The sequence below is a fragment of the Triturus cristatus genome, chromosome 9, assembly GCF_964204655.1.
Source record: "Triturus cristatus chromosome 9, aTriCri1.1, whole genome shotgun sequence".
In the NCBI taxonomy this organism is placed as follows: domain Eukaryota; kingdom Metazoa; phylum Chordata; class Amphibia; order Caudata; family Salamandridae; genus Triturus; species Triturus cristatus.
In genome coordinates this window covers 502,059,602-502,086,237 of record NC_140592.1, presented here as the reverse complement: position 1 = coordinate 502,086,237, position 26,636 = coordinate 502,059,602, and the positions used below count along the sequence as shown (strand labels likewise).

At 43.7% G+C, this 26,636-nt stretch overlaps 1 long non-coding RNA gene across 1 annotated transcript in view; it reads right to left on the bottom strand.

Moving 5' to 3' along the window:
• The window catches only part of LOC146798205 (uncharacterized), a 343,242-nt gene extending 317,241 nt beyond the window's left edge, over window positions 1-26,001 (bottom strand). Inside the window, exons 1-2 of the long non-coding RNA XR_014969126.1 lie at window positions 25,663-26,001; window positions 5,859-6,015 (exon numbers count right to left, since the gene is read on the bottom strand). This is a non-coding gene — a long non-coding RNA (uncharacterized LOC146798205). The remainder of the gene's footprint in view (window positions 1-5,858; window positions 6,016-25,662) is intronic.
• Between the last annotated feature and the right edge of the window lie 635 nt (window positions 26,002-26,636).

Below are 26,636 nucleotides of genomic sequence, written 5' to 3'. Positions count from 1 at the left end.
TTTTCTGGCCCTTCGAAGATCTCAAAACATGAGAAAAAGCCTGCTTTTTCTCAGAAAACGGTGTCAACGTATCAAAAAGTAGAAATCTTTTTTCATGTCTGTGGGCACACAAACCTTACAAATTCTCAACAAGAGATTCTGCATTTTAAAGTTTCCTGGGCCTGTTACTAAGTGGGTTTTAATTTGCCTTTTCTCATTCACACACAGTATTCCAATACCAGAATTCTTACTTCCGTCTCCTAACCAAAAGGAGTAATCTTTTGGTCATTCTGTCTGTAGTTCTTTGAAATTTGGCAGGTATTGTATGCTGCGTTCTTGGAGACAGATGAGGTCAGAAGTCAATATGTTCAAATATTCCAAAGCGTCTGAATTTTTCACCTACTGTTTCAGGCCCAAGACTTCGAGGGATAAGTGTCAATACTGCCCTCATAAGCAACTCAAATGATATATTAAACATCATCATTAGACCATATTTTGGTGCAGCCATGACATGCCATGTTCCGCAATGACTCACTTATAATTCCATTTCACCTACTTTTGTGTCTCCCAGACCTGAGATTGACACGAGATATTATATTGTTTATGTTCTTGCATTTGATATGTTTATGGCACTTGTGAAATCTTGTCATGCAGTTTAAAATCGTCCATGTCAGAAAGTTTACATAGTACATGAAATCTTTATCCAATGCATCCAACGCATAAGAGACACCAAACGGACCTTTATGGGAGACAAAGTCCAGACCAACGCATTCAAAAACATACATCATTTCGCAAAACCCACCAGCAAAGCCACGGACGTCACACTTTCCCATGAACTCTGCAACAAGCTCAGCTTCTACTTCCACCTGAAGATCAAGATCCTCTACGACAATTTCAACTAACCGAGGCCGGACATCACCCCCCTACCCACCGCCGTCGATAAGCCAAACATCATGACCTGGGACCCGCCACCGTCAAACACATCACTGCGACCATAAAGAAAACCCACTCAGGAGCCCCAACGGACCCCTGCCCACCACACATATTCCACAGGACCGCCGCCACCATCGCACCCGAACTAGGACTGATCATCAACTCCTCCTTCATATCTGGCATCTGCCCAGACAACTGGAAGCGGGCGGAGGTTAAACCCCTCCTCAAGAAACCTACGGCCGATCCAACGGACCTGAACAACTATCGGCCCATCTCCATCCTCCCCTTCGCGACCAAAGTCAACGAGAGACTCGTAAACGCCCAGCTGGCTGCCTTCATTGAAAAGAACTCCATCCTAGACTCCTCCCAGTCTGGATTCTGCAGCAAACACAGCACACAGACCTCCCTCCTCACCGCCACGGACGACATCCGCTTGCTACTCGACCAGGGACACACTGTGGCCCTCATCCTTCGAGACCTCTCCGCAACCTTCAACACCGTTTCACAACGCAGCCAGACTTCACGACGCAGGGATACAAGGAAACGCCCTCGACTGGATCCAATTCTTCCTCTCCGGCAGAACACAGAGGATCAGACTCCCTCCCTTCCTTTCTGAACCCACCGATATCAACTGCGGAGTACCCCAAGGATCATCGCTCAGCCCCACGCTCTTCAACATCTACCTGGCCCCACCAGCCGCCATCAGAAAGCAAGGGCTCAGCATTGCATCCTACTCCGATGACACCCAGCTCATCCTCTCACTCACAAAGAACCCCGAAGACAACAGACTCTGCTTCCAGGAAGGAATGAAGAACGTGGCAGCCTGGATGAAAGACAGATGCTTGAAGCTCAACTCAGAGAAGACCGAGGTCCTCATCCTCGGACCCTGCACCTCTGCCTGGGACAACACCTGGTGGCCCTCCGCCCTCGGAGATCCACCCACCCCTACAGACCACGCACAAAACCTCAGCATCATCCTTGACTCCTCCCTCTCCATGAACCGATGTCACCTCCACTAGTTTCAACTGCCTGTGCATCCTCTGTAAGACCTTCAAATGGATCCCCCCGACTACAGAAGGACCGTCACCCATGCGCTCATAACCAGCAGACTGTACTGTGGCAACACCCTCTACGCCGGAATCAACAGAACTCTTCTACACAAACTCCAAACCATCCAGAACGCCGCAGCCAGACTCGTCCTCGGGACACAGCGTCACAAACACATTACCCAACACCTACAACACCTCTACTGGCTCCCCGTCAAGAAGAGGGTCACTTTCAAACTCCTCACCCACACCTACAAAGCCCTCAACAACATCGGACCCAAATACCTCAACGAGAGAGTATCCTTCCACGTACCAAAGAGGAATCTCTACTCCGCCGACCTCGCCCTGGCAGAGGTCCACCGCATCAGCAGAAACAGAACTCGCGGGAGAGCCTTCTCCTACATCGCAGCCAAGACCTGGAACGAGCTCCCCGTGAACATCAGATGCTCCCCGACCCTGCACTCATTCAGGAAGGACCTCAAGACCTGGCTCTTCGACTGATCTGGAGCCGTGCCCCCCCCCCCCCAGCGCCTTGAGACCCTCACGGGTGAGTAGCGCGCTATATAAACCCCCTGATTGAATGCGACATGCCATTCTTGTGCTACACACTTTATGTTTGCTAATTGTGCTTTCTGTTGTGTTGTCTTCTATTTATTTGCTTTTCTTGTGGCATGATTTCTGCTTTGTCTTCCTTCTTTAGGTTTTGCCTCTTCTGTTTTATTCTTCCTTGGTCTTCTATTCTTGTGAAGTATATGTCTTGTCTGAATCCTGGTCCTCATCAGATGCATTTTCCTTTTCTGACTGGCTCTATTTACACTTGGTGCTTGGTGCTCTAACTTCCCTGACTTGAATTCTTATCGTCCATGATCTGTTTGTTTTCCACCTTCATGTTGTGGTCTTGTCTTCAGTACAAAAACACAAGAGCAACCCATGTAGGGATATTTAGCTGTATAGCTGGCAACAATTGTTCACAAGGAACTCATTTTAAAAAATTTGTATTTTTCATTTCTGCAAATTTGATCAATTGCAAAAGATCTATTCATAAACCAAAAAATGTTATTTGGAAAGAGAGTGTGTCTGGGATAAGGCACAGTCTATACACCTGAATTAATTAATCTCAGTAACCTTGATATATCAAGAAAGTAGCCGTAGAATCTATTGATTTTTACTCACTTCAGCGAAGTGAGTAATCTATTTTTTCCTCATCACAGAAATATTGCTATCAAAAACACACACTTATTAAAATACAATTACAATGCATTTAGCACTGTTGGAAAATCAGTGACAATTGTAATCCCAGTGAAGTGACCATAACCAAAAACATAAAGTGACTGAGTTCATTTTTATTAAAAAGCATTTTCAATGTAATACGTCTTGCATTTGCGAGCTTTTAAGCTATTGGCATTGAAAATGACAATGCCTTTAATTTATGTGTTTTTAAAAGTTGTATTTAATTCCAAGAGCTCAAACTCTCGCAAATGCGAGACCACTATAATGGTGGCCATGCCCCTTTTTTAAAGACGGTGCTCCCGTATTCAGGTTACAGAGATCAGCGTCTAAACAAAGGGGTGTGGCCACCATTATAGTGAAAGCACGTATGATGCTTTCACCCTAAGTTTATAAAAAAAAGTAATTTCAAAAGTTTTGTAGCACGGCCGCTGATATTCTTCAGATTTATCTGTGAGTCAATGACCTTGAGAATGATTTTGTCATTTTGAAACTGAACCACTAACCTCATGCATCCTCCAGTCCGTTTTGGCCTTCTGCCACATTTTCAAAAAACAAGATTTATCTGGTTTAGGTTTGGAGCTCCAGTCTAAAACCTGTAACCCATACAGGGACGATGGTTCATTGAGCTTTTGTTTGCCTGTGACAACTCAACCAACTCCCATCTGATTTGGACAATAAATATCCTAAGCCAATCATTGAGTTAATTAATAAACTCAAAGTTGTACTTTGTCAATGGCATAGTGAATGGCCTTCCTAAAGACAATTGGATGGCTACAATTTATCAAAAACATAACAGCCAGGTTGAATGCATCCACGTGGCACCAAAAGGGTATCCTGGTGTGACTGGTTTTCTAGAGCCTCACAGGAAGTGCTCCAGCCTGCTTACAGGAGAAATTCCAATTCCCATGTTGAGGTCAAGTGGTCTGCTGCTTTTGAGGATCCCAAGAAGAAAAGACCTTAGATTTGAGGTAGTTGGCCAAAAAATATAGAACTCTCTGCTAAAGGATATTAAGACCAAGCAAACCTTGTTATGTTTCAGGAAAACTATTCAAAATGTTTGTTTAATCTTTAGCAGTACTCTTTAGAGAATCCAGTTTCTGAAGTACTCTAGACCGGGCACCGAGAGTCAATTAATTATGTGATGTGCTCTTGAATAAAGAAAGAAAAAAACAGTACTTAATTTGAGACAGTGTTTGCCTATGGGGGGCACCTGGACTTATATTTTGGTAATCAGCATTTATCTTCAGCATTTGACATTAACCGAGAGCATGAGATGGAAAAACAAAACAAACCGGAAATATGGAGGAAGTACAAGATAGGAAAGCCATCTTAAAGGGAGATAGCAGGAACCTGTAAGAGTGCATTAAAGGGACAGTGAGTGTCTGATAACTATAGGTGGATTAAAGACTACACAGCCTTGGTGTTCCATGCTTCGACATTTAATTGTACCCTCAGGTTTCAGAGCAGAGCTTTGGGCATCAGCACTCGTTCTATTACAAAGAAACCCCTGGACAATGCATCAAATGTAGAGGCATGAACATATAAAATAACACATTTCTAGTTTATGCAACTGTAAAATTGCTTCTCTAAAGATACACAAGAAACAACAAAATAATAGTCACCTGGTGGAAATAATACAGAAATAACTGGTGCCATTTTATGATGTATCAGAAGAAATATTTAATAGCAACAATGACACACTGCTCAAAATCCACCATGTTGCACGTCCACTCTCAGTCACCGAGCACAGCCAATAAAAGAGGAAGGAGAAGGTGGACAGGAGCATGCATTTCTCTCTAATATCTTGTGTGCATCCATGTAACTAATGGGGTTCAGGAAAATCAAGTTTCAAACGTAGGGTTTTGTAGAAGTTTACAAACTTCTTACTTCGTAAAGCTTGCAACATTTTTTTACTTAACAAACGTTTTTTTGCGGAAGAAAGTTCTTCAAATATGTTTTAGGCAAAGAAGCTTCCCTCAAAACCTTTCTGCAAGACTATTTTTACTGCACCATTAACAGTGTAATGTTATGTGAGTTAGCACTGATGGAACCCTTGTGGCTCCTTATAGACGCCCTAGAACTGTGATGTAAGCATTAGAGTGTAGTGAAAGGAATGCAGTTTAGAAAGTTAAGTTTGTGGTTGCACGCAGACGGATACAGACATGTTATACCAAGCTGTGTGTGTAGCGTAGTCATTGGCGAGTACCAAGGCTGGGGAGGATGCTACAACTGGTGACGAGAAAGGGGATATGTAACTTGAAGAATGACAGTGCTCTCTCAGAGAGTTTGTCATGGTCCAGCAAACTGCTTGTGTGTGGCACGATTGCCTCTGTCAAAGTGCAAAATCGACATTTGGTGTATGTGGAGTCAAAGCGCAAGTCCAGCCAGTGTAAAGCATTTGAAGCTAGCGAAAGCTTCACTGAGAAGTCTACATACCATTGGCCAAGAACCTGCTAGAAAGGCCATAAAGAGAGGTACCATGCTACTGCACAACCTAAAGCTATACATCAAACAGAGTGATAACGCTAAAGGCGGATGCAGCCAGGTTTTAAAAGAGCAGCAAATAGTGAAGGCAAATTGCAAGTTAACACTGTGATCAAAAACACTGACAGGACAAAGAGACAACTAAAATTAAAGTGATCCAGATGCAAGAAACGGTCATCTGCTTACCAGCATTGATTAGTGAGAGTCTTCATACCACAGCCCTGGGTGAAGAAATGTCTGGGGTTGTGTTGACTGAACTGTCCATACCGAAGTGGCACACCACCAAAGCTGCTGGGTGGCAAGTTAGAACAGCTCCAAAGGTCTCCAGAAGAGTGAAGGGCTCCTGTGGAGACCAAGAGGGAGGTCAAAGTTCCACAGACTGTCCAGGATGACCCAGAGGCCAGCACAGAACAGGGCATTAAAGATAGTTTGGATGAAGCAGGTCCCAGTGGATAGTAGACAGTGTCGGAGAGAACTCCACCCTCAGTGTCAGCCAATCTCATAAACGATTACAATGCCGCTGCCTTCCTGAAACCACCACCACCAATCCATATCACCAAAAAGCTAAATATTGGCAACAGATGGACTGCTTGGATAGAGACATTTGATGATTTCATTGATACGATAGAAGAAGCAGATAACAATAAGATTATCAAATGCCTTAAGTATCTTTCTGGTGAAGGTGTAAAAGAAGTCATTAAGAAAATGTAGTGAGCTGAGGAAATTACATAATTTCAAGTCAAAGCAGCCTTGAATCTCAAGTTCAATCCAAAGCCAATATTACAAAAGATACATTTTCAGCCAAGAATGACAGAAAGTTGGTGAAACCATCCACTAATTTGTTGAGAGACTGGTCACACTCATCCAACACTGTAAGTTCAATGAATTTAATGATAAGGAAGCTATAAGTCTCAGATTTAATGACGGATGCCTGTCAGACTCATTCAGGCGATGAATACTAAGAGAAACTTTTACAACTGTCTAGTCAACATGGCACCAGCCAGGGCAACATGTAATAGTTGGCTAGTGGAGTTGAAGGACTGAGGAGCTGGATCACGAGGCGTAGTCAGAGACTGGTGACTGTTTGACCTTTCTGCAACGGGATTGTCTAACGATTCATGTAACTGTAAAGTGTAAATACAATGTGTATCTAATTTTGATTTCAGTGTGTGTTTAATACAAAGATGGGTGTTTTTATACATACTATGTGGAGGCTTTTTGTGGCGTACGCAGTGTGTTGTGAGGGGGTGTTATGCCAATACTTTACACTCTAGCCTTAAGTATAAACCTGACTGCTTGATGCCAGGATACCAAAGTGTATCATACTCATCCTATTTGAAACTGTAGATTCTGGCTGGCTTCAATGCATCTTAGCCAATCTGAAACTGCTCGGTCTAACTGACATAATACAAAAACATCTTGTGGGGGACTGGCAGTTGACAACGCTTGCACTTTACCTTGATCGGGTGTCATACACCCATCAGAAAAAAATGTTGCCAAAGATTTCAACTATGTCTTATGGAACTCACATTTCTCAGCATTCAAAGTTAAACCTTCATCAGTGAGCAAATGACACACTTGTGTGAGAGCTTTATCATGAAAGTTTCTGTGTAGTTCCGAAAACCAACGTCATCACCATAATTGAACGCATTCATGACAGGCTGTATGATACGTCGAATGACATCTTGAAACAGCTCTACAGCTGATGACACACCGAAACTTAGTCTTTTGTAATGCAACAGACCAATATGTGTAGAAAAGGTTGCAAGGTGAGATGGAGACGAGCAGGTTCTAAGACGAGCCGACGTCTCGTTCAGGTACACCCGCTCAATTGGTCGGGTCGTCTTCCCTCATCTATGAGGCTCCACATCCTACCTTGAGGAGGAAGAATACCCTTAGGATAACCCCAAGTTGAGGATTCTATCCTTCTGAAAGGGTACCTACCACCCATGACTGTTAACTAAGCGGTCATGGTATTCCGGTCCTGAAGAAGTGTCGCTTGACTTTGAAGCACATGACACGAAACATGTTGACCTGACTTAGTCCACCAATGGCTACTAGAATACCTTAATTATCATACGTAGCCTCACTGTTTTTAACAAAGTCCCATCCTTGACCATTTAATAAAGTGAACTAAAAAGGTTAGGGGCCTTTTTTAACAATCACAATCTACACCTTCACCAAACAATGTTTTTCTTATAGCCCCACACACCGCACTCACCATACGGCGTTCACAGATCAAAAGATCTCCGATAAAGATGCCACCAGGCCCGTCGGACATTGCAGCGCCGGTCCGACGAGGAGCGCCCAATGATGAAGCATGACACCCTAACAGGTGTGTGAGGGCATTACGATCTGGATTTGCAGATCCCCCCGGATACCATTTGTAATAGTGTAGTAGGTCATTGTAACCCTCTACCCAGGCCCATAGAGAGGAACTGTTCCCCCTTTTTGATATTAATGAAAAGGTTGCAATGTACATGCAATTCTCCTCGAGTTCCAACTGATAACATCTTTTATTCAAATCAAGAAGAGCGAATTCCTTTGCACCATTTAATTGTGTTATCATAGCAGCAATGTGCGGACCTGGATGTAGTTCTCTTTCGATTGCCTTGTTCGCTTGATGCATATCCGTGCAGCTCCGAACAGCTCCTTCACTGTCATTTTGGGTAGTACCGCTATGAGAGAAACCCATGTCGTTGGACCAATGGAATGCTCAATGACATCATGTTTGAGTAAGAATTCAAGTTCTTTTTCAACAGCTTCCTGTAATTGAAATGCAATTTGTCTGTGTCTTTGCATAATAGGACGGATATCCTCATGAAGGTGGAATTGTACTTTCACAGTCATAATTTTTCCCAATCCATAAAACAACAAAGGAAATTGACTTAATATTTCATATGAGCATGCTATAGTTCAGTGATATCAGTCCCGTATCAGCAGCTGTGCTGAAGCTGAATGAACAGTCACTTGACACCGTACTTTGAAGCACATGAATGGGTGCTTGTACTTTTGTTTCCCTGTGTTTCATAGTTTCTACAAATTAATGTAGACTTTTTAATGGTGTCAATGTAGCCTTTGTATACACTTTAGTTTTTATGTGATAAGTCCTGGCATTAGAGATAGTTCACTGTATTTCTCCTGAGGTATAATGTTTATCGAAGCACCACTGTCAATAATAAAAGGTATTGAGCAACCATTTACTATTAGTGTAATCTTCGGACAATGTTTGAATGGCTGGTGTTTTTTCATGTTCACTTTTCTTTGACCTGTATTTTTCCTCACATGTGGCTAGTCTCACATGCATGTGTTTCTCTGAGGTAAACATCGACATTACGCAACCATCTTCTTCATTTTCACTTGACATTGCTACTGAAGAGCTGTTTGACAATGATTTAGATGATGATCGACTTAATTTGGTGTTGACCTGTCTCAACTGGTGCGGTCTCTAGGCCTTGAAGGCGTACATCGAGCATTGCTTCTGGAACATTCGGTGGCCATTTTGTCTTTACATCGGGATGCACTTACTTGTTCCTTCACCTTTCAAACAGTTACAAAATGGTTCTCCTTCCCGCAGTCTTTGAAGATCTGTTCAAAGGCAGGACATTTACCTTCGTGTGGAAATGAAAATCCACAGCTGAAGCTCAATCTTTTTCCGTGGAGATGTCACTCTGTGTCTCTCTGCTTTGTGCTTTGGCTTACTTTTCACTTTCATGACTGACTCACTCTTTGTACCTCCGGTCTCCATGTCAGCAGCTTGTCAATCAGAAAACTCTTCAGTTCTGTGCTCATCCTCTGGTAGGTTGGCACCGAGCAGTCAGGCTTATTCTCAGGGCTTAAGTGTCAAGTATTTGCCCATACCCCACCCTCTCAACACACTGCGTACGCAACAGAAAGACTCCACATCATATATATAAAAACACTTGTCTTTGTATTACACACACGCACACACACACACACACACACACACTGAATTCAAAACAAGATACACATTGTATATACACTCTACAGTTATATGTAATTGTCAAACATCTCTATTGAAATCAAAACAAAGCACACATAGTATATTCACTTTACAGTTATATGCAATTGTCTGGCTTTCACATTGCAGAAAGGTCAAACATTCACCAGTCTCTGATCTGACTACTACTGTGACTAGGCCTGGGCTAAAACTCTGTTTCGCTCACGGAAATTGCGATAATTTGACATTTTCGCGTTCCGCGGAGAGCGCGAAAATGTCAAAATTTGCACAATCCGCATTTTGCCGGAAATTTTTTGCTTGCTCGCGCTGTAAAATAATACATTCTCACGCGCGCGCGATCGCCTTACCTGAATCCTCGCGTTCGCCGACAAGTTTTCCCGATCCGGTCGCGTTCTCCACGAGATGTTGGATTGTTGGTAGCCATTTGCGCTATCTCGCGACAGTTTGTGCCCGCAGTAACGTCATTCGTTGCGCGATCACGTCTTTCTTCTAGCGATCATGCACCGCGAGACAAGTGAAAACAAGATGGCCGCAACCGCATGGGTAAGTTGGCGAGCCGCGACCAAGCAGAAAATACCGCGAACGGGTGAGAAAAAAACGTCTGCATCTTCGTGATATTTCCGCGTGTTTGCGGAGATTTTTTACATTTTCGCGATAATTTGCGAAAATGAATTTCGCAAATTCCGCCCACCCCTAACTGTGACCCAGCTCCACAGTTCTTCAACTCCCCCACCCAATGATACATGTTGCCCCTGCTGGCCCCCTATTGACTAGACAGCCAGAACCTACTAACACAGAAAGAAACAATCCCTTAGTTTCATCAATACAGATAAGACCTCCACCTGCACGACACCATCTGCACGAGTGAACGATCGCTATTCCCCATGGACAAAATGTTGTGATCCAGAAATCTGTTTTACTTCCCCTTCTGGAGAAATGTTTTTCAAGCGGAGGTGTGACCTTCCGAAGTCCTCCAACAATCAGATGTAGATGCCTCAAGGCACACGAAACCCCTCTGGTCTCGTCACAGTGTTTCGCACAACAGAACACCCTATGGCGTGTGTCCAAGGAGAGGGAGCCAATTAACTCAGATAGAGGCTGCAATGTCAAACACTTTTGTCTCTCAATCTGGAGGCCGAAGACAGTCTCAGCTCCCAGCTCAGGTTCCCTCAACACCCATTGGAAACCACACGCTCTGGAGCGCAAGCGAGCACAGGTCCCTGGTTACAAGCATGCGTCCCTTGGACTTTGCAAGCTTCCCTTGCACTCCTCACATCCTGGCATCTCAGATGTCTGCTGATCTTGTGCACAGCATCCTCTTGCACAGCGAAATGATGGTGTATGTCAGGGCGTTCTTTGTCCCAACCACGATCACTTCCCCCCGTCTCCGCCACACCCAGTGCAGCCCTTACGATCTTGTGGAGACAGTGAGATCCTTTGCGTCCCTGGGATCTCATGTACAACAGGCCAGCTTACCAGACCTTGTAGAGTACTTCAAAACCCAGCCTGCGACAAGTGGCACTTAGCTGCATGCCAGCAATAGCCAGGCAAAATCTACCAAGTGATAGTCCCCTTCCTGGAACACAACAAGCTCCAAACAACTACAAGTTTGTGGATAGTCTAGTTGCAGTACTTCATGCCCTAATGATTCCTCATGTCAATGTCCCAGTATCAAACAGCGTAGTATGATTCAAACCCAAAAGTGTCTCTACTTTCAGAGGCCAAAGCCCCAGTAATTATGCCTACCATGGCCTTTGAAGATACAATTAGTTAAAATGGCTGTCTTTGAAATTCACAAGCCCTCTCTAAATTTTGGCCTGTTTGCCATCCTATCCTGGGAGGTTTAATTATAATCTTTAGTGGGGCTAAGACCCCGCTCCTTGGACTGCCGATGCCAATTCCACCCTCACGTAACCATCCCACAAAGTCCCATCAGAGTCAGAGGTCTGCAGTTTTCTCTGAACCCCTCATTTATGACCCTCTATCAGGAATGCACAGATGTGGCTATGTGGCTGTCTCCCTAACAGCCAGTTGTGAATAAGGAGACAGGCCATCAGGCACACAGAGCCATGAGCTTCGAAATTCCCACTTTCCCAGAGTGACAATTCCAGCACCATAATCTCAAACTCCTTCTGACTGCCGGAGAGGATTCGCCATTACGAACTTTTCAATCCCAAATACTATACTGTTACTATTTCACGTATAGGAAATAATGTTCGACAGCCTTTCCCGAAACCCCCTCTTGCTGATCCTACGGAAGAAGCAGGCCCCGTTGTGCCAAACACAGCATCCGGTGTCATTCACAACTATTGCAGATAAGGCATACATACACCTGTCCAGCCTTTTCCCAACAGTCCACCCCTTTCACTAGGGAGAACTACGATATAGCAGAAAATATGCAAAACCTTGGCACATAGCTTTTAAAATGTCAAGATGAGTAACAGTAATCCATGCACACAGGTTCTACCAGGGCAAATCTGTGGAACAATCAATGAGCTACCTCCGTGGACGGCACAATCAGTGCAGCAGACCCACAGAGGCTCATTCGAGATACATGCCCCTGGTATAGGGGTTAACTCATGACAAGAGACTTACAGTTAACCCGAATCAGCCAATCATATATACACTCATCCACAGTATGTATGAGATGAGCGCAGTGCTCTGACATTGCATGGCAGTGCCAAGTATTCTCAAGCCCTAAAACTAGTATCCAGATCATTGGAAAACTGGGAAGGAGAAAAGCAAAATGTCAAGTGAAAGCACCCTAGAGAGAGCCATTTCCAACACTTATTCATTACTTGGCATAGCCAGCTACTGTTCAAGATATATACAAGACTTTACGACAGTAAGTGGTAACTTAAGAGACTTGATGAAAAATAATGTTTCATTTCATTGGTCACATGAATGCGAGCAAAGCTTCAAGAACACAAACAAGCTATTGAGAATGCTATTGACATGGCATACTTTGATCCAAAGCTTCACACTGAGGTTGTGGTTGATGCTAGCTCTGTCGGGTTAGGCGCAAACTTTGCACAGCACAGCAGACACCAAAAGGCACAAAGACATATTTTGGCAAATGCTAGCAGAAGTTTGAACCAAACTGAATGTGTTTGTTACCAACCTAAGAAAGAAAGCTTTGCAGTGGTGTGGGCTTGTGAACATTTCCATGTATTTTTGTATGGAAAGCCTTTCATGCTTGTGACAGACCATCAAGCATTGTTGACCATCTTTGGCAATCTACAGGCAAAGATGCCTCCTTGCATTGAAAGTTGAGGTCTATGATTAAAAGAATACGACTACACAGCTGTGCGCCATTCAGGGAAAGAACAAAACCCTACCGGCTACTTCTCACAAGTGCCTCTACAGCTCCATGGTAACCCTTCTAAGACGGCTGAAGCCTAAATAGATTTCATTGTGAAATCAAGTGCACCAGCTGCCATTTTGCTGAAACATATTGCCACTGCCACTAGTTAAGACAGTGACATGTTAAAACTAAAAGACATTTTCATACATCAGTCTTGGAACAGCACACTCGACCTCTTACTATTTACACTGAGTACCAGAAGTTTAAAAATATCAAAGATGAACTGGTCATTACTCAGAAAGAGATTATTCTGAGAGTTTCAAGAATTGTTATTCCGGAGAGTCTGTGACAACAGAAAATTTAAGTGGCCCATGAAGGAAATTATGAAATCGTTACCACAAAATTAGCTCTATAAGACCAAGTCACGTTTCCTCATCTCGATGAGAGAGTTGAAAGAGAACTAAAGGCCTGTCTTCTATGCAACTGCCTTTCATCGAAAACTACACAACACACCTTAAACATGTCAGTGTTGCCAAAGCATGTACGGGAAAGAATTTCCGTTGACTTATTCAGTCCTCTTGACAATGGACATCAACTGATGGTGATTGGTTTTTTTTTTGTTGTTGTTTTTTTTAGTCCTCATAAGCCTCTTTCTTAGGAAGAGAAAGCAAACATTCTGATGGGGATTGTTGATGAATACTCACATTTTCCATTTATAGAAGATCTTTGATCTATCAGTCAAGAAAGAGCCATTGAGGGATTAGACGGCATATTCGAGACATGGGTTGTTCCTGTAGTCTTAAAATCTGACAGTGACCCACCTTTTAACAGCCGAGAATTCAGAGACTTTTACAGTAATTTTAATGTGATGCTTCAGAAAATCACACCTTTTTGGCCACAGGCCAATGGCCTTGTCGAACATTTTATGTGTACTTTTAAGAAAGTAGTTCAGCGTGCTATATTGAAGAAGCTCAACCTTAAAACTGTCTTGAATTCCACTCTTGTTTGACCCCTCACTTGGCCACAGGTAAAAGTCTGGCAACCTTGATGTTCGGATGAGCCATGACGACCAAGTTACCTCAATGGACCACCAGAAGATCAAGTACTGAGGCAAAATTCTCTGTAAAAGACTTGGATTGTAAAAGGAAAATGAAGGCTTATTTAGACAAAGACCAACTTACAAAGACGTTATTTTCACTAAAGTAGATCGAGTGCTTGTCGGTCAATCTTGTGACCAGCAAAGGGCATATGGTGACTGCTCAACATCCTGGGGAGTCCATCATGTGAGATTCCTCTAATCAGTCACTGGTGTCAGTGTATAGAATGGGCATGAAAGGGCAATTGAAAACCCCCTGGCCGCTGTTATTACATCACCAACGCAGTTCATGGACACTTCTACAGCCTGTCCCCAAAGCACCAAGGAGACTTATTGAAGAGCTATGATTCTGTTTATATTTGTAAAAATGTTGACATTTTTGTCTAACAGCTGGTGAGATGTAGTGTCATGTGAGTTAGCAATGCCGCAACCCTTGTGGCTCCTGAAGGACTCTGTAGAACTGTCACAGAAGCATTAGAGAGTAGTGAAGTGAATGCAGTTTAGAATGTTGAATTTGCGGTTACATGCAGACGAATAAAGGCATGTTTTACTAAGCTCTGTGTGTGGCATAGTCATTGGCCTATACCCAGGCTAGGAAGGCCCTTACAAACAGTATGTATTTTTGAATTGTCGTGTAGTTCCTCTAAGACCTATATAGGATCTTCGCTTTTAGACATCATACACTGTGGGACTGGTGTCCAGACTTTTTCCAGACACCCCCACCGGGTATGTTAGCCTGTGTACCAGCTAGCTCGCAATGCCACTATCACCTCCTCTTACCAAGGCGAGAATAGTTCTTGGCAACTATCGAACATGACAACCCTGATCCCTCAGGATCATGGAAACAGTAACACACTTTTCGCTTAGTCACTCGCGCTAACTTGTTCTCAGAGAAATACACAGAATAAACGGTTGGAACATTTTCAATAAGCATTTATTGAACAGTCGTTATTCTAGTGTAAAATAAGTGTACTGAAATCACCAGTAGACAGTAGCATAGATAAATGAGTAGAAGCACTAAGAAAGTAAACAGATGGTAGGTATGTACCATTTTGCTAAAATAATAAATACAGGCAAGTATATAAAATACATGGCAATAACATGCATACTCCTACGATGCACCCTAAGTAAATGTACCTAATTGTACCTAGCATGAGTAGGTGTAAAGCCAAGAATCCGTCAAGGAGAAAGCCAACCCCACTCCATGATGTGAGACTGTGGGACCTCATTCTGGTCTCGAGCTGAACACACCACAAGGGATGTCAGACCACTGCGAACTGGAGTATCTGCATGCAGGAACCTCAGCGACTTGCATCAGTTTGTTGGCCGGGAAGTGCCGATCTCCTGTGACTATCTCAGCAAGATGTGATGTTTACATAACCTAAGGTATCCCCAGGGGTTCTTCCTTGCTGTGCCAGTGTCGGACTTAGGATGATGTTGGTAATTAACTTTATACATAGTTATTATGCAGGAGATGGTGGACCTGCTGTGTTTCCAAGAGACTAAGAATCCTCATGCATAATTTATGAGGCCAGTGTTCAGGGAAAAATCCTATGTACTGTGTGTAGTATTGTAACTAGGTAAAAGGTCAGTCCCTCAAATCCGTTATGTATGTAGTGTAGGAGATAATGCAGGTCAAGGGTTATGATGTTACCCGGACCTATATCGGGGTACCTATATGAAATATAACACCCATTCCTCATTCGATTGGACGACATTACTAAATTCTAGCATACCCAAGGCGTCTAGATTTTTGTACACAACTAATAATAAAAACCTCCTAAGCAAAGTTAAAAGCTCTTTTTTTCTTTAAAAAAAAGCATTTTAAAAAATGTTATTAAAAAAAATCACTCAAGCACTGGCTCTAAAGTGTCCATTTAGATAGTCCGAACAACTACAAGCATCTGAAAGACATGCAGGTCAAAAGGTGTCAATTTGGAATTTTGTTTGAAAGTGAAAGGGCAAATCTTCCAAGAATGCGACAGGCCAAATGTTTATGTGTCCTTGCTGGTAGACGCAACATTGCTGCTGCTTGCATTCGCAGCTGACTAACCCTGTAACACCTCGCAAAGAATGTCAATTGAGCACAGATGATCTTCCATACTGCCTGCAGCAGATGCCGGGGCAGCCTGTGCGATATCCAAGGCCTGAGTGCTGGCGGAGGAGCCGGTATCCATACCAACAGGAGCAGAGACTACCTGCGGTGGCTCTAAGAACACTGCCAACAACATAGGAATACGCTGAGGACACTGCAGAACATAGGCTGTTATCGGGTCCAGTAAACCATCAACGTCCGGTGGCGCAACCGATGGAAGCGTCAGACAGAGGTCCAAAACGCATTCTTCTCTGCAGAACAAGCATCGGAGAACAGGTAGGACACAGTCCATCCAGACTGGTCTAAATGACATGAACCAAGAGGCGCTCAGTTCCCGTAGGCGAGGTGTGCCCAGATGTTGTACCATTCGATCACGGTATTTGCGCTCCAGGAGTACTGTTGCCATCTCTTTGGTGGCAGGGACGTCCATTACGTAGCAGAAAAGTAACAATCAGGATACCTGCTATTAGGAACAGGATCAGCAGTAGGCCCTCTGTCACGAAGTTTCCCTTACCGTTGATCATACTGAGATAAAACATGAAGGGCGGCATTTTAATAGAAATCACAATCCTCTTCCTTTTCATTCACAGACGGAGGATTCCCCTGATTGGTCCATTCCACAGGTTCGAGACTCATCCACAGAAAGGAGAGGCTCCTTTAACTGGGAGCAAGGTTCCACAAACCACGCCCCCGGCCTGGAGTCATTAGCCCTAATCCAATTGAGGACGGAGCTCGGGAGGTGACGACGGACGGGGAGAGACGCTTGAACCGGGAAGACGCCGAGTACCGAACCCAGTGGGAGACGTCGAGAAAGGAGGAGGATACCGTGTGCAGAGACCGGGAAGAGAAGTTAGGAAAGGAAGAAGGTGCCCCGATTCCAGTGTTGACTGCTGAACGAGGAACCACCGGAACGGCGGAAGAACCAGGAGACCAACGTATTCACGCATCATCCAGCCACACTCCAGGAGGAGTGTGGCTTTCCCAGGTGCGTGCACGGATTGCGGGGTGGGCTGGGCGGCGGGGGAAGGGCGGTGGTGAGAAAACAGTCTAAAATCCCAGGCTCTACCACGAACCCAATAACCCCCCTCCCTTCACTCATATACCTTCCCCAGTGAAAGAGCACCGGGTGTCTCCTCACTCCTTTTTCCCCTATGGTGATGGTGTGAAAGAGAAGACATAATCTCACACCATTTTTTTTTGTTTTTGTTATTTGTTTTGGGAGGAAGAAGCCTGAAGCAAGACGGTACTCTCACAACTGAACCAGGAATCGTGGACACTGTAAAAGCCCAAGAAGTGGTGGATAAGGACACTCATTACGAAGGACAATTCTGGCATAATCAATTAAATGTGTGTAGAAAATAAATCCCATTGAAACCTCTCTTGTTGTGGACCTCACTGATTCATCCCGCTCACACCCTCCAAAAATGCTTCCACAGACAGAGTGTATAAAGTTTAGTATAACTCCGAGGACCGTCTGAAAGGTGCTTAACAATCCGGAATCTATGCTCTTAAATAGGTGTACAATACCCATCATATCAGACATGTTAGAGATACGACTTAACATTTCTGTGAAATGGAAGGGGGAATTTCAAAGTGCCTGTGTCTCTGCCGAGGACTGCTGTAAAAGCTTGGCTTTCTTTCTGCTCAGAGTATCAAACCGTATAAAGGAAACATTTAGCAAAGGCCATAATGGTGCCTCCCTGACCGTATGTGTTGGTGGAAACAATATACAGCAAGTAACCCTGGAGCTCATGGTGACTAGTTATGCAATGCCCGGAAGCATCCCACAACAACCTTGATCATTCAGCATCAAGTAACTTCCATTCAAAGAGCAGCCTGAATACTGGATTAATCATGGCTGCCGGGGTACTTCTCAAGTGACAGGACAGGTTTGCCACAGAGCCATTACAAGCCCCGTGTAGCATAATATCCTGGCATATGAGAGATCCACTTAAATCATTCTCACAGTTAGTTCCGCTTAGAAGCACTTCCAGATCCCCACGCCTGCATCGAAATCTGTACGGTAAATCCCAGGAATCCCTGATGAATTCCTTACCAATTTTTTTTATATCTGCTTGCCTGTTGCTGTACCAGGCAATACTGAAACTGGAAAGTTGCGACCGTTAATGTTATATGGCAGTGGATTAACCACTCTGGGGGCGGTGACTCTGCCACAGTAAAGGGTAACCTATCCAGCTTTTCAATACGCAGCATTGCATATTTTGCTCCCCTCTGTGCCGTTTTCATTAGTTTTTCTGTCAGATTGTATGCAGAAAACAATGACGTACTGTTGATAAAAGGCCAAGGCACATAACCAGCGCGCAATGACTGCAGCGTCCAGCTTAACAAAATAATAGAACATAACTGAGACTGTCCGTTTTGTAGTATGGACAAATCCTGTTCTATTAACATCGATAGCAGAAGATACAATGTTGCCCAGTAAATATATCCTGGATGTTAACGTAGTCATGCCATTTTCAACTACGGCTAACGCCTTTTCTAGGCTAATTCTATCTATTTCTCTTAATCTCTCTGCTGCTTCTTGTTGGGAGATTTTCCAGATTTCATTATAGACAGCATATAACAAACTTTTCTGACGTGGTTTTCTGGGACCTAATAAAAAATCCAGTAGGTCCACATCCTCTGTAAGTAAGGACAAGTGTTGTTTCACTTTGGGTAGTTTTGGGGTCTTTAACCAATCGAGGCATAACTTCCCAACACTGTATGATGACACTACCCCCAGATGTTATCCTTGTACATATCGTGGGACTGACCTATGAATACTAAACCCTTCGGTGGTACCCCTAAATCTTTCCTGACATCTGTTCATCTCTGTGGGCCAAACCAACCATCCCTTCCAATTGGGGTCTGATCTATTGTATTGCATTATGTCATCCAACTTGGCTCCTCTATCTGATGTAAAATTCCCCTCTGTGTTTAATGGTGTTGGTATTTGAGGCGTATTCAAGTCCTTATTCTTGGCTATTCCAAGACAGGAAGTCTGTTGCACAGTGTCATTCAGAAAAATCATCTGCTGTGGAATGAGGCATGCTCAAAACAGTGCTTCCGGTCCCTGGGCTTGCCAGTCTTTAGAACCCCAGATTGATTTTAGGTCTACAGTGTACATCCATAAGTCAAAACCGTGTTCAGACAGGTGGGTAATAAAGGAAGCAGAGTAAATCTGTTTGGTGTTCATCAACATATTTCTCTGTGCAGATATAGGTGCAACCTTATAAGAATACGAGGTCGGGTCAGGAGTGTTAACCCCTGAAAAAAATGAGAATTTCTGTGCAAATGTTTTTGAACTACCTTTCCGTGGTGTAGGGCAATGGTGTTATGTGAAAACATTTCTAGGTATGCTAGATTTATGAAAGAAATGATGACCATAATGTTGGTAACAATACATTTTGTCAAAATCTGATGTGTCTACTAACATTTCTTTTTTTGTTTTTGGTTTAAAAAAAAAAAAAATTATTGACAATGCAATAGCAATTAGGTAATTCACAATGTTATACCTTTGTATACAACATATAACAAACAACAAACCAAAAAAAAAAAAGGGAAAAAGGCAACACTACAAAAGGAAAGTAAACACCATTGCATTGCGCATTTTCACATTAAGAACCCTCCCCCTACCCCTTTACCTACCATTCCCACCCCCCCCCCGGGGGGTTGGTCAATCTCTCACATCTCCCCATATTAGTTTTCATGTTTCACCAGAACTATTAATTGTACCCGCCTTGTAGTGTCTTAAAGCGCACTTTCTTGTAGTGGTTATCGTTCATATGTCGCCATACCCATCCCCATGCCTCTTTCCCCATGATCAGCTCAAGTGGTGATGGTATCTCCTCATTCCTGCCTGCACTTGGTTTTTCTTGAATCAGAGTTAAATTCTACAATATAGTAGTGGCCCAATAGTATAGCTTAACATTTGGCAAGGCCAGCCCTCCCCTTTCTTTTGATAGAGTAAGATATTTAAAAGCTCTTCTGGGTCTGGCATAACCCCAGATAAATCTTGAAAATAAATCTTCAATTTTTTTAAGGCACTTGCCATCAAATTCTAGCGGGATTGCCCGCAAGAGATACAGGAATTTTGAGAGGAACAACATTTTGATGCAATTACATCTCCCAATTATAGATAAGTGTAAATTTATGTAGTCTAGCCATTTCTAATCTACTTTTGATAATTAATGGTTCAGTATTGTTTTCGACTATGTAATCAGTATTTGCGGTAATTTCTATGCCCAAATATGTTGCTTTTTCCACCACTAATGCATCATTGATCTTGGCATAAGCGTTGCAAATAATTTGAGTTTTATTTCGATTTAGAGAGTACCCTGAAAGTCTCCCAAATCTTGACGCTTCTATTTCAATTTCATCTCTAGCTAATGCCGGATCGGGGGTTACAATAGCGACATCATCGGCGTACGCCAAGGCTTTCGTCTCCCAGCAGTTTGTGTTAATTGGTTTAATAATGTGGTTATGCTCTATCTGTCGCAGAAAAGGATCAATTTATATTGCAAATAGTAATGGTGAGCTCGGGCAGCCCTGTCTAGTACCTCTCGTTATCACAAAACTATCAGTTAGGCCTCCGTTCACCATTATCTTAGCAGTGGGACAAACATATAGCAGTTTAAATGCTTGCACAAAACCGTCTCCTATCCCGACCCTTGACAGAGCCTCCCAGAGAAAGGGCCAGGAGACTCCGTCAAAGGCCTTTTCCGCATCCAACAAGATCAATGCTAAAGGTTCTTCAGCAACATTTTTTGCATCGAGAAGTGAAATGGCTCTACAGATATGATCGGTCGTCCCGCGGCCAGGGATAAAGCCATGTTGTCTTGAGGAGATAACCGTATAAATAATCGGGGCAAGGCGCATGGCCAACATTTTAGAATAAATCTTAGTATCTGAGTTAATCAATGTAATGGGGCGATACGACCCTGGATCAGTCGGTACTTTATTTTTTTAAAGAAATATTATAATTTTGGCTTGCGCCCATGATTCTGGGGGTCTGCCTCCCTTAAAGACATGTATGACCAGTTGCGTCATACATTCTTTAACTTGGGTTGAAAATTGTTTATAGAATTCGAGAGGTATATTATCAGAGCCTGTGGCTTTGCCACTTGGCAGACTATTAATACATAATAGTATCTCTAACCACTGGGGAATTTCTTCCAGCTGCAATTGTTCTTCCCGTGTAAATCTTTCTTTAGGAGTCTGATTAAGATATATCACTGTCTCAGTCTGGTCACTTTGAGACTCTTCCTGGTGAAGTTTTTGATAATAGGAGTAAAAAACCTTTCGGATCTCATCCGGATCCACAGTTAATCCCTTATCTGGATCTTCAATCTCTGTAATTAAGTTCCGGGTTGCCTTTTGTCTAGTTCTAATAGCAAGATGATGACCCACCTGCTCACTACATTCATAAGCCTCCTCACACCGTACGGCCAATTTATCAGCCACCCCTTTAGCTATTATCTCCATTATAGCGGATTTAGCCGCCATAACCCCAGATTGTGCTTCCTCCTCCATTTTGAACTACAGCAACTAACTCCTCTTTTGCGGCTGCTGCTAATGTTGCTAGGCTATCTTTCATTATTACTTGTTTTTTTTAATTCATTATGGCAGAGAAGCGGAGTGTTTCCCCCCGAATCCCAGCCTTAAGTGCGTCCCAAACAACCTCAATACTGGCGCTGCCAAAATTCCCTTTAATAAATAGAGGTATCCAGCCTTTCATAATCTCGCAATATTCCTCATTAAAAAGAAGCGCCCGTTCAAAACTCCATGTCGGTATTATACCACCGCTAATCCTTTCCATCTTCATCTCCACAATTAATGGGTTATGGTCGGCCAATAATCGAGGTTTCATTTCTATTCTACAATCCCCAAGTATAGAATAGGAGACTAAAATATAGTCTATTCTAACATGCTTGCTATGAGGATGAGAGAAATAGGTGTATCTGGGGTTCGTGGGGTTTTGCCAATTCCAGACATCGGTAAGTGCATGTTCCTGACAAAGTGTCCTTAATGCCTTATACACTTTTGGTTTGCGACCCTTATATATTCCCCCAGGCTCCTGTTTCAGATTCCACTCTGTTGGTAAATTTATATTTAGATTCCCACAGATTATTATCGGAAGTGGCCAGTTGGCTGATTAATTATTAATATACTGGATTACTGTTGGATCATCCAGATTACTGCCATATATGGAGCAGATGGTTAGTGTGTCTCCTGATTGTCTATGAAACTGAATGATAACCCATCTCCCTAACTGGTCTACTGATGTGCGGCTAAATTGCAACGTGTTATTTAGAGCCAATATTGCAACACCCGTGTGCGCGAGTTCTGCGTTGTGGCCCCTACCAAAACATACCCGCGTGTCCCTAGTAAATGTCTTTGTGCAGCTTCAATGTGCGTTTCCTGCATGCAATTTATATCCGTATTCAAAAGCCTTAAGGCAGCTGTTGTGCTCAATCTTTTCATCCAATCATTAAGGCCACAAATGTTAATTGTGGCTATGCGTAACTTACTCATCTAGACTTATAAAAGATTTTTTTTTTTTTAAAGGAGAGGAGCCCACCTGTGTCCGCCCATGAGCAGGCAAGAAACTTTCTGCTAGTGATTTCCCATTCTTTAGACCACCCCCCCCCCCACCCTGCCCCACCACCCTCCCCCCTCCAATATTTGAGGTTACCTGACCTTGCCAAGGCCAGGTTGATGACATTCGAGGGAGAAAATCTCGCTCTTCCAGCGATCCCCCCATTTTCTATCCTCTACTTAAAAGCTACTGAGAAGCTTTTCAACCACAATATATTATAAACTGCTACAAACATATTCAACCTCCTAGTGCTCATGCTGGTGCCAGGAGGCAAACAAAATATATATAAGAAAAGATGCAAAAAATACAAAAGAGAATTTAAGCAGTTTAGGCATATTTGGTACATTCAGTTTGAGCCTTAATGACTACTATTTCTGGGTTTCCCAGTAATTTCCGATAAGTATGCTGCAGCCTGGATCTCGGAAATAAAGCTACGAGTAGTCCCTTTATACACTATTTTTAGGCGCGGTGGATTTTGAAGATATACTTCGCCCCTAATTGTTGAAAGGGGATGAAGAGCTGCCTAAGTCTCCATCTACGCTCGACTGTAGCATGTGAGAAGTCTGGTCTTGTAAAGAAAGTTACATCATCAAAAGCTATTTTGCTCGTTGGTCTGGCAAGATCGTACAAGGCTTGACGGAGTAGAAAATTCCCAAAGTACAGGAGCATAGCCCGAGGATGCTGAGGGATAACTGGGGAGCATTTCGGGGGCATTAACGGAAATCTATGTGCCCGTTGGATTTCTTTATCCCATTCTGGGAAGGCGCCTTTAAGAAGCATAACCATATAGCCCATGGGGTCATTCCCTTTCAATCCTTCTGGAATACCTAAATGCGAAGATTATTGCGCCGTTGCCTGTTTTCCTGCTCTCTTCCATCTTCCATATGAGGTCTTTGACTATGCCATCCTGTTGTACCCCTTGGGTTTTTAGTGCGGCCAAGTCTTTCTCAAGATTTTCTGTCCTGGTTTCTACAGAAGCCATCCTATCCGCAAGCTCCGCACAGGTTTTGCCAACCTTCCCCACAGTTCCTTGGAATTTTTTAGCGGCTAGGCGTGACCTGCGGCTATCGGCTTTGGCTTCCTCCTGAAAGCTTTTAATAGTCTGTAATACTGTTGCCAGTGCAGGCTCCGACTTTGCTCCGGCATTCCCTTCTTTGGGGCAGATTTATATCAGGCTTGCGCCACTTTTACGCCGCCGTTGCGTCACTTTTGTGAAGTAGCGGCGGCGTAAACCCTGCGCCATGTTGCGCCCCATTTACATTGTGACGCATCTATGGAGATGCGTCACGGTGTAAAGCCCTGCGCCACATGAAACCTGCGTCAGGTTTCATGTGGGCGTTTCTACTCAGGGGGGGCGTTCCATCGCAGGAACGCCCCTGAAAAGTGACTCAGTGAAATCTATAAGATTTCACTGAGACACTTTCCCAACGCTGATGCGTCAAAACCCAGCGCCTGCTTGAAGCAGGCGTAAGGCTTGACGCACCATGTTAGGGAAAGGGTAGGTTGGAACAGTGCTGGAGTTGCGTCGCGCTTGCGACACAACTTCAGCACTGCGCCAACCTTACGCCGGCAGATGCGTCACGTATCTGCTTGTCCTTGCGCCATGGTGCACCGCATTGTAAATGCGGCGCATCTGCGGTGGCGCAAGGGCAAACTTGCGTGACGCATCTTCCCTGGCGCATCCGTGCTGATTTGCAGGGATGCGCCAGGGAACATAAATTTGCCCCTATGTTTCTGCCATCACTGTCGATGATTGTGGAGTTGCCACCTGATATAGCCGTTGTATCTGATATGTCAGCTAATTGGGTGGCGGAATAGTCCCATCTCAGCTCAGCTGAGCTGTCTCTTTCAGTTGTATCCCAGTTTCTGGGTCGGCCTCCCTTCCTCTTTTTTTTGGCTTTCTTCCTGTCGTGTTTGTTCTTAGACTGCTCTACATTTGAGCTGTTATTTGTATTTTGCCCATCTTCTTCGCTTGACGCTGTTGCTGAGGCAGAAATGCTAATATCGGAGGTTTCTGAGTCTTCAGCTAAGGAATAATACTTTTCTATAAGAGTATCCGGCGTCTTAAGCACATTACCGTTCCTATTAAGAGGAGTGACAAAAGTATTTTGACAGTCTGTCCCTACGGCTCCATCTATCCAGGTTTCGGTCCTCTTGTGTGTTGTGCTGTTGTTTGCTTCTATCATGGCAGCAGTATCTTTCCCAATCATACAGTTAGATGCGCGAAACAGGGGGTTCCAGTTCAAGAGGCTCAAGGTCAAGCTCATCTTGCCCGGCTTCTGGGTTCGTTAAGGAGGGATCCGGGAGGGTAGAGTGCAGCTTGGTAGTTGCCATATTCTTCAATTCGGAGGGAGAGGAAACATACTGCTGAGTGGTGTCCTTCACAGTGTCGATATCTGCATTCTCCTCTCTTACCTCCTTTGATTTAGTCTCTATTACTTTCATCTCCTTTGTTGTTATATCAGCCTTTGAGCCTGCCCCCCCTGTTAGACCGAAGCTGCTTGTTATCAGAGGTTGACATTGCCCAGGAGCTATTTGCATTTTTGTTAAAGTTTTCATTTTCAAGTTTTTCCATCCTGGTTATCAATTGCCTCTTGCTCAGGGATCTCCCCCCTCTCTCCTTTCTCCGATGTTTTACTTTTGCCCCCACGATTTTCCTTTCTTCTCTGTCGGTTCTCTACTGTAAGGGAGCCTGATTGCCTGCTCATCTGCATCTGGGAGCCGCTCTGTGAGCTCTTAGCTTTAATCACCTTTGCCCCCCTGCCAGTCATTTTTGAATAAGCGGTCAGACAAATCCATCACCTACTGCATATTACATCAATAAAGGAACGAGCAGCCAACACGAAGACATCCTGTCTAAACCGCTGAAAGTCCAAAAACATTCCCCTTGCGAACTGCCGCCTTCCAAGACTCACCATTCGACTCCCGAGCCGCATCCCCACCGATGAAGAGTAGCGCCGCAGGCCGAAAGGCATCAGGGATCACCGACTCCTGGCCGCTCCGCTCCGCCAATACCGAGGCCCTGGAAAACGGCAGGCAGGCCCTCCGCGCTGCACTCCACAGTCCACCGACACAGCCTCTATAGTTCGAGAAGGTAGGAAGCTACCGGGGAGCCTGACCGCATCTTTCATTTAGTATTTAGCGTCCCGTACAGTACTAGATTATTTATTTTATCATTTTTCAACTTGAGGGCGTTTGTAGGCACGGGTAAACAAGGTTAAAAGCATTTTTTCTCTGGGGTTGAATCGCGGAGCATCGCGTTGATGTTATCCCTCAGACGCCATCTTCCCACCCATCGTGTCTACTAACATTTCAATGCTAGAAAATGTGACAGATTGTTCCAAATCAGACAATAAGTTGTTAACAGTTTCAAAATCCCACTCATCAGAAAATGTACTGGAGGTAATGATATCGTTCAATGAAATGTGGAATCTTTATAAGCTTGGTCAGTCCAAATATATCATAATTTACTTTTTTATACATTATACCATCCGGTAAATGGACTGCTGAAATGTTCACAAAGGACATGTCTCTTTGTTCACGATGAGATAAAACATGAGGTTTTATAATTAATTTCACTTGTGATGTTGCAGAGCTCTGTTGAAGATAAGTGCCATTAATATGTAAGTGAAAAATAATTACTAATCCTAACCAAAAATGAAAAAATAGTATACCGGTGATTATCCAAAGCTCTAGCCAAGGTGATACTAAATAAGTCTTTCTAAGAAAGTTGATGAATTCTTTGATCCGTTGTTTGTAAGAAATTTGAGCTGGCGTTGTTTCCGGTTTACTTGGATCCAATGAAAAGGTATGGAAGTCGTTGAAATAGCCAGATGCAGTTCGATCTATTTTAGGTAGCTCAGCAGGTTTTGTTGAACTTGTAGATTGC